Raw genomic sequence first — 16,067 nt, forward strand, 5'->3', positions numbered from 1 at the left:
AGTCTTCATGGGTGAGGCCAGAGAATACCCTGCTGGTCCTCAGTCAATCACAGGTAAGCCTAATCCTGCCCTCACACAACGCCCACACTCATGCACCTTCCAGCAGGGACCACTGAGTGCCAATTTGGAACAGGAAATCTCTCTCATTTTGTCTCTTGGTTGAGATTGAGTGGGGGTGAAACTCATCTTGGACGTTATCGTAAAATGTGTGATAACGAACCGGCCGCCCGTTTTACACTCCGCCCGATTAGGAAAAGAAAATCAGGCAGAGTGTAAAATTGGCTGCTGATTCACTATCGCCTGAGACGAATTTCACCCCCCAGTGAGTTTGAGATTGGATTTGGGGCTCAGGATGCCAAAGATTCTGCAAGCAATGCTGTGAGATAGAGAGATCCTCTGGTTGTACATGTAAATATAAATTGACGTAAACATATCATAAAATTTACAAATATATTGAATTTTAAGTAGTTATTGATAGAATATTTACAGTGTGTATGAACTTGGGTTGGTGGGTGGGAGGGGATTAGTAGCTGGTTGGGTTTTCGGCCAGAGCAAAGGCTGACACTGAAACTGGGTTTTGGGTTGAGATCTGGTGGGGCTGCAGCAGAGATAGGCACACCCTCATGCAAGGGCTTCCTCTCTTTGAGACAGAGGTGCAGTACCAGAATGAGGGATAGAGAGAGACTTGGGTGGGGTGAGAGCTCGAACATTAATATCACGAACAGCCATAACCTGGGGAACTTTCATGGTGCTCATATAACGACAGGAGTATTTTTTGTATAAAGTGGTTGATTCACCGATCAGAAATGACACGCCAGACATGATTCTGAGACCTGATTGGTTCTGGGATCTGATAGGGTAAAAGGTGGCAGTCCCTGGTTCTGTGATCTGATTGGTTAAAGGAACATAACACTCAAAAAAGGGGGAAGCCTCCGAAAGCTTGTGAATTTAAAATAAAATTGCTGGACTATAACTTGGTGTTGTAAAATTGTTTACAATTGTCAACCCCAGTCCATCACCGGCATCTCCACATCATGACTACCATCGACACCACAAACTGCCGGCTCACAGTGGAAAGGATATCCAAGAAGATCGCGCATTTAGACACAGACATCAAGTTTTTACAGAGCTGCAAGAAAGCAGACAAGATCCCGAAAGGACTCCAGATCACGAACCCACTCAGGTCCACATACAACTCGGATTACGCTGAGAGACTCTGCCGCCGTACCTCTCGCACACTCCGCAACCATCTCATACACCAACTCTACAGCAGACGCCACAACCTCGAAACCAAGATAGAGTCCATACTCTCAACCTGCACTCAGGACACAGCAGACCAGCTACGTTATACCGCCAAACAGACGAGGCAACGGAACTACGCTGCCGACATGAAAACCAAGAGCAGGAAGCTTGAGAAACTCGGCATCACCACCAGCATCGACCAAGCTTCCCCTGGTACCACGGTTGCAACCACAGGGAAGTCTATCGTCAATTTGTCCGACCACACCCTTCAACCAGACGAAATCGAAGTTCTCAGCCGAGGGCTCAATTTCTGCCCCACTACCAAAATGGACCCCACTAGTCTCGCGGCGGACACAGAGGAATTCATCAGGAGAATGAGGCTCCGGGAATTCTACCACAAACCCCAAGATTTCAGCAGCGAACCCAATGAGACAATCGACGATCCGGAACAGCAGACAGAGGGATCCGCGGTACAGCAACCGAAGAGGAAAGAGTCAAACTGGACTCCTCCGGAGGGTCGCTGCCCTCAGCTTGACATGTATGCTCAAGCTATCAGGAAATGCGTCAATGCCAGATTCATCAGCCGCACTCAGAAGACAGTCCAGAATGTCACCCGAGCACAACGCAACGCCATCAACGCTCTCAAGACCAACCGCAACATCGTCATCAAACCAGCGGACAAAGGAGGAGCCATTGTCATACAGAACAGAACGGACTATTGCAAAGAAGCATACCGACAACTGGACAACCAGGAACACTACAGACGGTTACCCGCAGACCCGACCAAAGAACACACCCACCAGCTCAACAAACTGATCAAGACCTTCGATCCAGACCTTCAAAGCATCCTACGTGCTCTCATCCCACGTACTCCCCGCGTGGGAGACTTCTACTGCCTCCCAAAGATACACAAAGCCAACACACCCGGACGTCCTATCGTATCAGGCAACGGAACCCTGTGTGAGAACCTCTCTGGATACATCGAGGGCATCCTGAAACCCATCATACAGGGAACCCCCAGCTTCTGTCGCGACACTACAGACTTCCTACAAAAACTCAGTACCCACGGACCAGTTGAACCAGGAACACTTCTCACCACGATGGACGTCTCGGCACTCTACACCAGTATCCCCCACGATGACGGCATCGCTGCGACAGCATCAATACTCAACACCAACAACAGCCAATCTCCAGACGCCATCCTACAACTCATCCGTTTCATCCTGGATCACAATGTCTTCACCTTCGACAACCAGTTCTTTACCCAAACACACGGAACAGCCATGGGGACCAAATTCGCACCCCAATACGCCAACATTTTCATGCACAAGTTCGAGCAGGACTTCTTCACTGCACAAGACCTCCAAGCAACACTATACACCAGATACATCGACGACATTTTCTTTCTATGGACCCACGGCAAGGAATCACTAAAGAGACTACACGATAACATCAACAAGTTCCATCCCACCATCAAGCTCACCATGGACTACTCCTCAGAATCAGTTTCTTTCTTGGACACACGAATCTCCATCAAAGACGGGCACCTCAGCACCTCACTCTACCGCAAGCCCACGGACAACCTCACGATGCTCCACTTTTCCAACTTCCACCCTAACCACGTCAAAGAGGCCATCCCCTATGGACAGGCCCTGCGAATACACAGGGTCTGCTCAGACGAGGAGGAACGCGATGGACACCTACAGACGCTGAAAGACGCCCTAGTAAGAACGGGATATGACGCTCGACTCATCGATCGACAGTTCCGACGGGCCACAGCAAAAAATCGCATAGACCTCCTCAGGAGACTAACACGGGACGCAACCAACAGAGTACCCTTTGTCGTCCAGTACTTCCCCGGAGCGGAGAAACTACGCCATGTTCTCCGCAGCCTTCAACATGTCATCAATGAGGACAAACACCTTGCTATGGCCATCCCCACACCTCCACTACTCGCCTTTAAACAGCCACCCAACCTCAAACAGACCATCGTTCGCAGCAAATTACCTAGCTTTCAAGAGAACAGCGTCCACGACACCACACAACCCTGCCACGGTAACCTCTGCAAGACATGCCAGATCATCGACACAGATACTACCATCACGCGAGAGGACACCACCCACCAGGTGCATGGTTCATACTCCTGTGACTCGGCCAACGTTGTCTACCTCATACGTTGCAGGAAAGGATGCCCCAGAGCATGGTACATTGGCGAGACCATGCAGACGCTGCGACAACGGATGAACGGACACCGCGCAACAATCGCCAAACAGGAGGGTTCCCTCCCAGTCGGGAACACTTCAGCAGTCATGGACATTCATCCACCGACCTTCGGGTAAGCGTTCTCCAAGGCAGCCTTCGAGACACACGACAACGCAAAATCGTCGAGCAGAAATTGATAGCCAAGTTCCGCACCCATGAGGACGGCCTCAACCGGGATCTTGGGTTCATGTCACGCTACACGTTACCCCACCAGCGAACAAATGTTATCTGTTTTTAATATAACGGGTCAGTTGCTGTCTTTTCTATGTTTCTACCTCTCTATCTCTGTTTTTTTTTTGTTTGTTGTTTTTTTTTTGGTGATTTGTATATTCTGTGAGACCTGGCAGGTAACACCTGTCTGTCTGCACACTGATTGCCTTGGCAACGGGCAGTTGAAAAAACTGTCTGTACTCACCAAGCATTGTTCTGTGAATTATAAATGCGATTTCATTTCGAGGATTTCATTTCACATCGTTCACCTGACGAAGGGGGAAGCCTCCGAAAGCTTGTGAATTTAAAATAAAATTGCTGGACTATAACTTGGTGTTGTAAAATTGTTTACAATCAAAAAAGAAAGAAAGACTTGCATTTATATAGCGCCTTTCATGACATCAGGCTGTCCCAAGCTATTTACAGCCAATGAAATAATTTTGAAGTGTAGTCACTGTTGTTTTGTAGGAAACGCGGCAGCCAATTTGCGCACAGCAAGGTCCCACAAACAGCAATGAGATAAATCAGAGAATGTCCAGACAATTTTTTTTAGTGATGTTGGTTAGCAGTCCAACATTTTGAGATTCCCACATTCATACATCATTACAGATGTAAAACATTTTATTATATTAAAAAAATAGGTTATAGCTTTGAAAAACGTGAGACGTTTAATGTGTGTTGCAATCTATTTTAAAATTAGACAGTGGATTGACAGTATTAAACTTGCTGAGCAATTGCTGAGACATTACACTTGGCTCACATTTATGCATTAAAGTCTTGGTTCTTAATTGAGAATTCTGTATAATTGGAGTAGTTGTTAAATATGTAACACTGGAATTCCAAGCTTAAATCTGAACTATATTTCAGTGTGTTTCCAAAAAGCCAATTATAAATCCACCTTCTGAAAGTAAGCAGAGGAAGTACGTGCTACCAATCCAGAGGACCATCTGGTTCTGCTTAAGGAGTTCTCCTGTATTAAATTATGTTTCAGAAATGGCCATGTTGTTTAGTTTCTGCATGTCATAAACAACAGAGCTGCCAATTCCGATTTTGTTTTTAAGCAGATGGTCGAGAGTCTGTCCGGAGTTTGAAGAACTACCTGGAGAAATAAATATTGCAAAGCTTGCAAACACATTCCCAGTAACATTCTCTGGCACCAACAGATTGCTGGGCTGTGTGACTACATAAATTCAGTCGTCTCAATAGCATTAGCTTTTGGCCATCAGCACAGAATCTGTCTTTCAGTGCTGATTATCTACGGTATTTAAACTAATTATTACCCAACTGATTGTTTCCACACCATTTAAATTTAGCTTAATCACATGGAGCGGTCAATTTAATTTTATTGGATTTAGACATGATAAAACTTTGCATTCAGCCCGAAATGCCCAGTTTCCTATATGACTTGAATCACATTCAGTAATGTTGAACTGGTTCCTTTCTCCATGGACATATGCTGTGTTGCAATTGAAGTGCATCTCAAATGGGAATCTTTCCCAATAAACCTGGTATCCCACAGGGAATGAGGAGGAAATTCATTCATCGGCTCCAACATCACTTTGTGTCTGCAACTATATAACTCCGTCACCTGTCCCCAATTTCATCCCTCTTCAGCTCAGACACTTAAGGTGTCTGAATGTTGATTCTTATATCCAGAGTTCGATGGCTACCATAATTGGGTTGCAGATAGAAACGCAGTTACTGTCGAAGCTCTACACCTTCAACTGGTAGAACAACCGGTTGAAGCAATATGGTGTTCAGGAAGATGGTGGCAATGGACTCAGACAATTTATGGTGAGTCGTAGTGTTCACCATGCCACTTGTGAGGAATCATAGAAAGGTTACAGCACGGAAGGTGGCCATTCGGCTCATCGAGTCCACTCCAGCTCTATGCAAGAGCAATCCAGCTGGTCCCACTCCCCCGCCCTATCTCCATAGCTCTGCAAATTTTTTCTTTCAAGTACTTATCCAGTTCCCTCTTGAATGCCATGATTGAATCTGCCTCCACCATCGCCAAGGGCAGTGCATTTTAGATCATAACCACTCGCAGTGTAAAAAGGTTTTTCCTCATGTCACCTTTGGTTCTGTTTAAATCTATGTCCTCTGTTCCTTGACCCTTCCACCAATGGGAACAGTTTCTCTCTATCTACTCTGTCTAGACCCTTCATGATTTTGAATACCTCTATCAAATGTATTTGTGAATCCAAAGAGCTTCTACAAATACATAAAGGGCAAAAAGGTAACTAGGGAGAGAGTAGGGCCTCTTAAGGATCAACAAGGTCATCTATGTGCGGAACCACAAGAGATGGGTGAGATCCTGAATGAATATTTCACATCGGTATTTACGGTTGAGAAAGGCATGGATGTTAGGGAACTTGGGGAAATAAATAGTGATGTCTTGAGGAGTGTACATATTACAGAGAGGGAGGTGCTGGAAGTCTTAACGCGCATCAAGGTAGATAAATCTCCGGGACCTGATGAAATGTATCCCAGGACGTTATGGGAGGTTAGGGAGGAAATTGCGGGTCCCCTAGCAGAGATATTTGAATCATCCACCGCTACAGGTGAGGTGCCTGAAGATTGGAGGGTAGCAAATGTTGTGCCTTTGTTTAAGAAGGGCGGCAGGGAAAAGCCTGGGAACTACAGACCAGTGAGCCTGACATCTGTAGTGGGTAAGTTGTTAGAGGGTATTCTGAGGGACAGGATCTACAGGCATTTGGAGAGGCAGGGACTAATTAGGAAGTCAGCATGGTTTTGTGAGAGGAAAATCATGTCTCACGAATTTGATTGAGTTTTTTGAAGGGGTAACCAAGAAGATAGATGAGGGCTGTGCAGTAGACGTGGTCTACATGGACTTCAGCAAAGCATTTGACAAGGTACCGCATGGTAGGTTGTTACATAAGGTTAAATCTCATGGGATCCAAGGTGAGGTAGCCAATTGGATACAAAATTGGCTTGACGACAGAAGACAGAGGGTGGTTGTAGAGGGTTGTTTTTCAAACTGGATGCCTGTGTCCAGCGGTGTGCCTCAGGGATCGGTGATGGGTCCGCTGTTATTTGTTATTTATATTAATGATTTGGATGAGAATTTAGGAGGCATGGTTAGTAAGTTTGCAGATGACACCAAGATTGGTGGCATTGTGGACAGTGAAGAAGGTTATCTAGGATTGCAACGGGATCTTGATAAATTGGGCCAGTGGGCCGATGAATGGCAGATGGAGTTTAATTTAGATAAATGTGAGGTGATGCATTTTGGTAGATCGAATTGGGCCAGGACCTACTCCGTTAATGGTAGGGCGTTGGGGAGAGTTATAGAACAAAGAGATCTAGGAGTACAGATTCATAGCTCCTTGAAAGTGGAGTCACAGGTGGATAGGGTGGTGAAGAAGGCATTCGGCATGCTTGGTTTCATTGGTCAGAACATTGAATGCAGGAGTTGGGATGTCTTGTTGAAGTTGTATAGGGCATTGGTGAGGCCACACTTGGAGTACTGTGTACAGTTCTGGTCACCCTATTATAGAAAGGATATTATTAAACTAGAAAGAGTGCAGAAAAGATTTACTAGGATGCTACCGGGACTTGATGGTTTGACTTACAGGGAGAGGTTAGACAGACTGGGACTTTTTTCCCTGGAGAGTAGGAGGTTAAGGGGTGATCTTATAGAAGTCTATAAAATAATGAGGGGCATAGATAAGGTCGATAGTCAAAATCTTTTCCCAAAGGTAGGGGAGTCTATAACGAGGGGGCATAGATTTAAGGTGAGAGGGGAGAGATACAAAAGGGTCCAGAGGGGCAATTTTTTCACTCAAAGGGTGGTGAGTGTCTGGAACGAGCTGCCAGAGGCAGTAGTAGAGGCGGGTACAATTTTGTCTTTTAAAAAGCATTTGGACAGTTACATGGGGAAGATGGGTATCGAGGGATATGGGCCAAGTGCAGGCAATTGGGACTAGCTTAGTGGTATAAACTGGGCGACATGGACATGTTGGGCCGAAGGGCCTGTTTCCATGTTGTAACTTCTATGATTCTATGATTCTATGAAATCTCCTCGCATGTTTTGGTTCCAAGGAGAACAACCCCAGCTTCTCCAGTCTATCTACGTAACTAAAGCCCCTCATCCCTGGAATCATTCTAGTAAATCTCTTCTGCACCTCTTCACATCCTTCCTAAAGTGTGGTGCCCAGAACTGGACACAATACTCCAGTTGTGGCCGAACCAGTGTTTTATAAAGGTTATTCATGACTTCCATACTTTTGTACTCTATGCCTCTATTTATAAAGCCCAGGATCCCATATGCTTTTTCAACCGCTTTCTCAACCTACCCTTCCACCTTCAATGATTTGTGCACATATACCCCCAGATCTCTCTGTTCCTGTACCCCTTTTAGAGTTGTGCCCTCTCGTTTATATTACCTTTCCTCGTTCTTCCTACCGAAACGTATCATTTCGCATTTTTTTTGCGTTAAATTTCATCTGCCACGTGTCCGCACATGCCACCAGCCTGTCTATATCCTCTTGAAGTCTATCACTATCCTTCCACTGTTCACTACCCTTTGAAGTTTTGTATCATCTGCAAACTTTGAAACTGTGCCCTGTACACCCAAGTCCAAGTCATTAATATATATCAAGAAAAGCAGTCGTCCCAGCACCTCCCTCCAGTCTGAAAAACAACCGTTCACCACTACTCTCTCCTGTCACTTAGCCAGTTCTGTATCCATGATGCTACTGCCCCCTTTATTCCATGGGCCGCAATCTTGATGATAAGCCTATCGTGTGGAACTTTATCAAGCACCTTTTGAAAGTCCGTATACACCACATCATTGCTGCAATGCCCTCATCTACCCTCTCTGTTACCTCATCAAAAAACTCTATCAGGTTAGAGTTCCTGTTATCTGTCTTCCACTTAGGCACTGGTTTAAGGTCTCACTATCAGTTTTCTAATGGTCAACCAGTTAGTTTGAGGGCTGAAGCAAGCCTGACAATGCATTGATGATCAAATATTATTTTCAAAAGCCAGCTGTCAGTGCTGCACGTGCATGACTGCATGTGATGATGTTCTGTGTGATGCTTTAATCCAACCTCCTCAATTGGTGTGATTTGATAGAGCGGTTTAAAATTATGAAGGGATGGGACAGATAAGACTGTTTCTAATCCTTCAGGAGTTTAAAGAGGGGACATAGAGGTAAGATTAAATTTAAGAGATTTAGGACAGAGAGCAGGAGAAACATTTTTTACACAGACAGCTGTGAGGCTTGGTGACTGAAGCAGTGACCAGGTCAACATTTAAGAAAAGTTTAAATAAGTGGTTGAAGGAAAAAGAAAAGGGAATAAACTGATATGGGAACAGTGCGGGCACATGGGACTAGGACTACTGCTCGTGTGGAGGATGAATAGCAACATAGACTGGTTAGACTGAGTGACTTGTTTCCAAGTAATCTCTATGTAATTTGATGTAATTAATGCTCTATGTGTTGTACCTGCAGCAGAAGAAGCATTGCCAGCATCAGGAAAGCCATCTAGTTTCATGACACCAGTCCCATGACAAAACTTTGCAATGACTGGACTGCAGACATTCTCCAGCTATTTCTCCCAATGCTCATGCTCATCCTTTTCCGCAGTTCCATTTTAGTCTAGCCAGCTGATAACCTCATTGTATTTGTCCAAAATTTTCTGCTTGGCGTCATCTCTAATTTTGCCTTTCAGCTTCCCATCCTCAATATTGACTTCCATGTAAAAAGCAAAGGACTCCAGGGAGTTCTTGGCAGCGACCTTCTTGCGTTGCTGGTAGATTTGGACCATATGCTCAACGTGATTCCGACTCAGTGAGTACCAAAATTTTTGAGACCTTTAAAGCTGATCCCTAAGGGAAATCTTAACTTGCATTTTACCAGGTATTTCTCTGCATTCCTGGTGTTTGTTCTATCAGTAAAATGAATGTAACCGTTCTTAAAAATCAGAAGCAACAGGGTTTCACAATTGATAGATTTTTAAATTGGCCAGAAGGCAGCATTTTGAAAATAAAATTGAACATTTTTTGGAGGGTCGTACCCCAGACTCACCAGGAATGTGTGCACGAGAACATGCCGTAGAGGGGATAAGCATTCGCTAGGGACTTGTACAAACTTACATTTCCTGCTTATACCCCTCAAACTCCTGAAGTGACATAAACACTCTCCCACTCAATCCAGTTTTTACCTAGAGTTCTTTAGATTGCTAACCCCTGACTCAGTCTTTCTTTATGTCTGGACAGCTCACACAATCAGCGACCTTCCCAGTTCCCGTTCTTTCCCAATTGGAGTGCCTTTCAGCAGTTCTTTCTCCAGTTTGTTTTTTTTTCAGCTGCTTGTCTATATTGATATAAAGGATACAGTGTGGCAATCAGGTGTGATACTCTCCATTTGAGAGAAATATGAATTTACGTTCCTGGTGATGAGGTTAGAGTTACAGTGACACTTCTTTTGAGCGAGTGAATCATATTTCGCTATATGAAACTTTGTCCAGCTTTACACTACAAAATAGAGAACAGTGCATAACTTGTACAATTTATTCATTAAAAGGAGCAAAATGCAGCTTATATATTTTGTGTTGATATGGTTGATATATACAGTACTTTAGAAGAGCTTGCACACTGAGCCAGCACATTAAGATGATGTGATATGATTGTCAACTGCCTTTGTTTCCTGACAGCCCTACCTTTTGTGTTAAAAAAAATCCATCCCTTTTTTTTCAATTACATTTCATAGAAGGCTGATTGATCTTTGAAGCACAGGATAAGTGAACCTTTCATTGGGTCACGCAGACATTTGCCGATTTCAATCCAGTTAAAAAGGATTAGCCTCTTAGCAAACTAGGTAAAGTATACGCCAGGATTTAGAAAGGCAAGTCAGGACAATAGCAGATATTAAGCTGGGAGAGCATCAATATGATTTAGAAGCAACAGGATCAGATCAAGATTAGATACTCCACTTAGGGCTGGTTACAGAATACCTAAGGTTAATGGATTTAGAGAAAGCTTTTGATAAAATGCATATAGATAAAACATTTAAGACCCGATTTTCCATGTGGGCTTTGCGAGTGCAATTTTGGGAATGAAGTCAAGGCCAATTATGCAGCCAGACATGTATTTCCTTTCCCTGTGTGTAGGACATCTCAGTATATAGATAAAATGTATACATTTTTATTGAGTTTTCAGAGAAAGCAACTTGCAATGCACTGAGAGAATACAGTGACATTTACTCGCACAGCAGAGACCATTTAACACACCGATGACACGTATCAACATCTCAACAATTCTAATCAGACATACAGCACCGCTATTTCATGGCACTCACAGTTGGTCATATTGTTGTCCCCCGTCTTCAAATGCAACAAAAAGGAATTTTATGCAAATGCATTACCAGTGTGCTACATGAGGCATTTATTTCCTCAGATTGCATCGAGTTGAGAACTGGGAACTTGTTGCTGGTCCGTTCCACATATGTGTGGTGGGCAATTTTTCAACTATTTTGGGTTGGCAATAGATTTAACATGTAGTCCAAGTAAGTTTAGTTTAGGAATTTGTTATACACCCAGTGTAAGTATGAAGGGAGAAATCAAAGCATCTAAATCAATGTTGCCTTTCTTATTGTCTTTCAGATGAAACGTTAAACCAAGGCCCCGTCTGTCCTCGCAGATGGACGTAAAAGATCCCATGACACTTTTCGAAGAAGAGTAGAGATGTCCTGGCCAATATTTATCCCTCAGCCAACATCACAAAAAAGATTATCTGGACTGCTTTCCGGGACCTTGCTGTTGCCAAACTGGCTGCTGTGTTCCTACATTATAACAGTGACTACATCTCAAAAAAAGTACTTCATTACCTGTAAAATGCTTTGCAATGTTCTGAGATCATGAAAAACGATATAGAAATACAAGTCCTTTGCTTTCCTTTTTGCCTGAAACAACAAATGGCTTTAGATTTCATCTGCAAGGGATAATTTTCCAAGATGCATTGGCAGCGGACGAGATTCCCCACTGCCAATATGTACTTGGAAAACTACTCCCATAATCTTCTCCACAGGTGTGTGCATTTCGTAGAATTCTCTAACACTCTGTAGTGCAGTTTAATTTACTGATTGATGGGTTGATTTCTTTCACAATTACTATAAACTTCAATGAACATAAATTACAGCAAAAGTGGGCATTCCCAAACTATCAGTGACATAGTGAATTATGCCAATGAAGCTCTCATCATTGAAAATTAACAGATTCTTGGCTGGCCAACTTTTTTTCATATATTGAGAAACTGTGGTGAAGGGCTGAAGCTGATATCGCAGGTCACCATCACCGTTGAAAAGAGGAAGAGGAGAGATGATAAGATATGTTAAGAAGCAACGATGAGGTGAAGCTGAACATTGATTTTAAAATCCTGCAGATTGTAGGAAGAAGGGAGGACTGTAGGAGATAAGGAGCACCACAATTCTGAGGTCCTCTTTTGTTGTCTTGTGGCTTTCTAGTACTTTCATGCAAATAAGCCCATTTAAATCAACCCGGGACATTCTCCTGATGTCAGATGGACAATTAATCAGCCCAAAACTGTCTATAGAGAATGCAAGGAACAAAATGTTTCAATTATTCCTCAATTTGAATTTAGTTATTGATCAGGTGAAAGAAAAACATAATTAGATTTAAAAGAGCATTGAAATCTAATAGAGGTGATGAACATTCTTTCCAACGTTCTTCCCTTTCTCTAATGAACATTCTGACCCATGCTGAGATAGACTTTTACAGGTGCTAGCATCACCCAAGTAGCCATTCTTCATATGAAATCAGTCGGTGACTGTTGGTGGGCTGCTTGCCCGATTCTGACCTCATGCAGTGTTCTCAGATGTGTTCTTTCCATCAGTCGTCACTGGATAGCCACCCAGGAGCAGAAACACTTCCCTGGTCCTTGGGCACTCAAGCCAATTGTAGTTCCCCAACTGTTGTTCCACTTGACATCAGCAAATTCAACATAAACCTGGGTCTGAAACTGGGACTTTTAATCTGTACGGGGTGGGGGGTGGAGGGTGGATATACCTTAACTGCAAAATACACATAGCCTGTTCTATCTCCCACAAATGATCTTTCCAAGTTAATGCCCTTTTAAGAAGAACAGTCCTTTTGTGAACAACTCCTTTGCAGTCATATGTGGTACACTCACAAGGGCAGATGTATTCTGCTGAATGTTGCCAGTGTGGAAATTCCAGGAAGGGTGCAATTCAGCACAAAATGTGACAAAGGGTGTTTTAGTGTGAGAGTGTTTTTTTGTGAGAGTGTGAGTGTGCATGTGTGTGTGTGTGTGTGTGTGTGTATGTGTGCGTTGTGTGGGGGCCATAATTTGCTGTGGCAGGGCATCTAACATCCTTTGATGTTAATTAGACTTGCCCACGGACGTTTAGGTTTTAAAATTTTTTGCGTGGCAAGTTGCTGAAAGTGCGAGCTAATAACGCTGCAGCGAGGAAAACAGGGCATCTGGGACCTGAGTGAGCAGGGCAAGTAACTGTGTATCTCCTTAACTAATCAGATTGAAGGATTGTGAAATTAACAATGCAGGGACTGAGAAAGAAGTGTAAATCAGAATAAATAATTCAATGTCAAATGAGGTACAGATGTCAAATGGTACTTCATGCCGTTCAAAACAGTACAATGGTGAGGCAGCCCGCAAGATGGTCTTGTTGCGAAGCTAACGATGGAATGGCGCAACTCAGACAGCAACTTTTGGATTTTTGAGTCTAACGGCGTATCTGCTCCTTGCCTGAAGTTGCTTGTACCATTTATGCGTAAATAATGGCGAGTACCATGAGCCTCACTGTTATTTTGACAGCAAATTATGGCCCTGTGTGTGTCGCTCGAGAAGAGTCAACTTGAGGTTGGAAATGTTGGAGAAGCAAATTTTAAAAGAGAAATCCATTTTAATAACTCATAACACAAACTGATATAAATGAAAACTGGTGAAGACCGAGATATCTCAGTGATTATTATTGATTCAAGTTGCAAAAAAAGGTGTGTAAATGCAGTTTTAAATATGTGACTAATTGTTTCTTCAAAAGTACTATCATCATTCTTAACTACAGAAAGTATAAATGTACTTTGTTAAACAGCTTAATAGGAGTCATTTAATATATGAAATAATTGATATGGATAATATAAAGGTAATTTCACTGTTTTGCTTCAGCGCCAGTACATAAAGCAATATGAACATTAATATTGTACATTTTAAGGACACAATAAATTAAACACATTTGCATATAGATGAAATTTAACAGTCTGTACGATTTAGAATGTGCTTTGGAATAACATAAGCAATTTTTACTATAATTAACAATGAGTTTTCTTAGAACCAGCCGAAGGGACGAGTTTCCATAAAACTGCTTCTATAAACATGTTAACTCACTTTTTTAAAAAAAAAATTATTTCATGTTGATTTTTCTCTTTCTTGCCAATTTTCTCCCCTAACCTGCTCTCCTGAAGCCAACAATTCCTTGCAGGGATCCAGTTCAATGGGTGAGGATGTCCACTGATACCTCACCCAACTGGGCATTCTTTATGTGTGACCCCTGATTGTGAGTATAAGCAGATTGTCAAGTCTTGCATGTGCCTCCAAACCAGGGGTACTAAGGCCACTTGTCATGTCCCGGGCAGTATCCCAGCTGAAATATTTGCTAAGTCATCACAAAGAGAGGATCTAACTGGAATCCACATGGTCATAATAATTAATCCCCTCCCACAATCAAACCCACTGAATTCACACTGCTTTCAAGTGGTCCTTCTTTTGTTACCTTAGGAATTTTGCTGTACTGAAAATATGCAGGTCAACAAGTTACTGCGTTTGAATAAAATGGAGAAATTTCAAGTACTATGAAGTGCCTCACTATATTTTACAAACCGCTTGTATTAAAATAAAGTGCTTTTCATGATCTCAGGACCTCCCAGAGCACTTCAGAGCCAGTGAAATACTTTTGAAGAGTAGTCACTGCAGTAATGTAGGTAATGTAGTTTGCAAATGGCAAGGTCCAACAAACAGTAATGAGATAAATGACCAGATAGTCTGCTTTCTGCGGTGTTGGTTGAGGAATAAAAGTTGGCCGGGATAGAGGGAGAACTCACCTGCTCTTCTTCGAATCGTGCCATGGGATTTTTACGACCATCAGAGGGGGCAGACGGTTTAACATCTCACCCAAAAGATGGCACCTCCGACAGTGCAGCACTCCCTCAGTACTGCACTGAAGTGTCAGCCTAGATTTTGTGTTCAAGTCTTTGGAGTGGGAAGAATGAGGCAGGAATACGACCATTAAGCCAAGGCTGACTAAAAGGGATAGCTTCTCCAGTGATTCTGAGTCTAAATGTAATACCCTGTGTGGTACTCAGCTATTGCTTCAACAATGATGCATGGTACTATGTCATTCAGAGAAGAAAGATCCCAGGCTAAAGACCTCATTTATACTTAGTCAGTTATCCCCAGCTGGGAAAGTGTTAGGAACGCTGTAGTTGGTGTCAACACCACCAGGTTATGGAGGGGAAATATCAGTTGGGATTTCTGCCTTTGATTAGCAATCAATAACTGTTGAAGAAGAGGACACCTAACGAGGAAAGGATCAGGCTCAACTGCCATACGCTCCAGAGTTTAATAGCCCGCTGACATTCACTGTTTATGGTCACTTGTAAAGAAGAGTCAATTTGTTGATTAACTGGGGAGATGCAGCATCTGTGGGACTGCACCCCCAGGAATCAGCAGGCGAGAAAATTAGGGATCAAGTTTGCAGCACAGCTTCAGGTACACAGTCAATCAATGGGCCCATCATTTTAAATTTTGTCAAGGCAGCATCCAGCAATATTTCTTGCACAAGGTTACTGTAAAGGCCATTAGAAAAACAATATTTTTTCAATCAAATAATTGATTATAAATAAGGAGTGGTTTTAATTTTATGTTGCTGCAGAAAAGGAAAAAAGTGGAAGAGTGAATTAGACTCCTTTCATCTCTGAGACCTGACTTTGAATCCTACTCGGACTAATGGTATAAATGGTTCTTCCTTTTGCCAGCTGTAATCATTCTGAGTGAGAAGAGTTTGGACAGTCTCAACCAAGTTCCCGTTGGGCTCATGTACACAACACAAAAGTGCCATAACTTCTGCACAAGTTGCAACGAAATTGGCAACCTCACTCAAAGAGGCTATTAAGATGGTTTATATGACACATGAAAGTGTTACATGGATGCAGTAAGGGCTGATCTTCTGCGATCTTGAGTTAGGCCATGCTTTTGAAGCCAGGTGGAAGAAGCTTTACTCTCCACCTTACCCATCTTACATGGGAGTACATAAGACATGGGAAAGTGTTCCA

This window comes from Heptranchias perlo, chromosome 31, assembly GCF_035084215.1.
Source record: "Heptranchias perlo isolate sHepPer1 chromosome 31, sHepPer1.hap1, whole genome shotgun sequence".
Lineage (NCBI taxonomy): Eukaryota > Metazoa > Chordata > Chondrichthyes > Hexanchiformes > Hexanchidae > Heptranchias > Heptranchias perlo.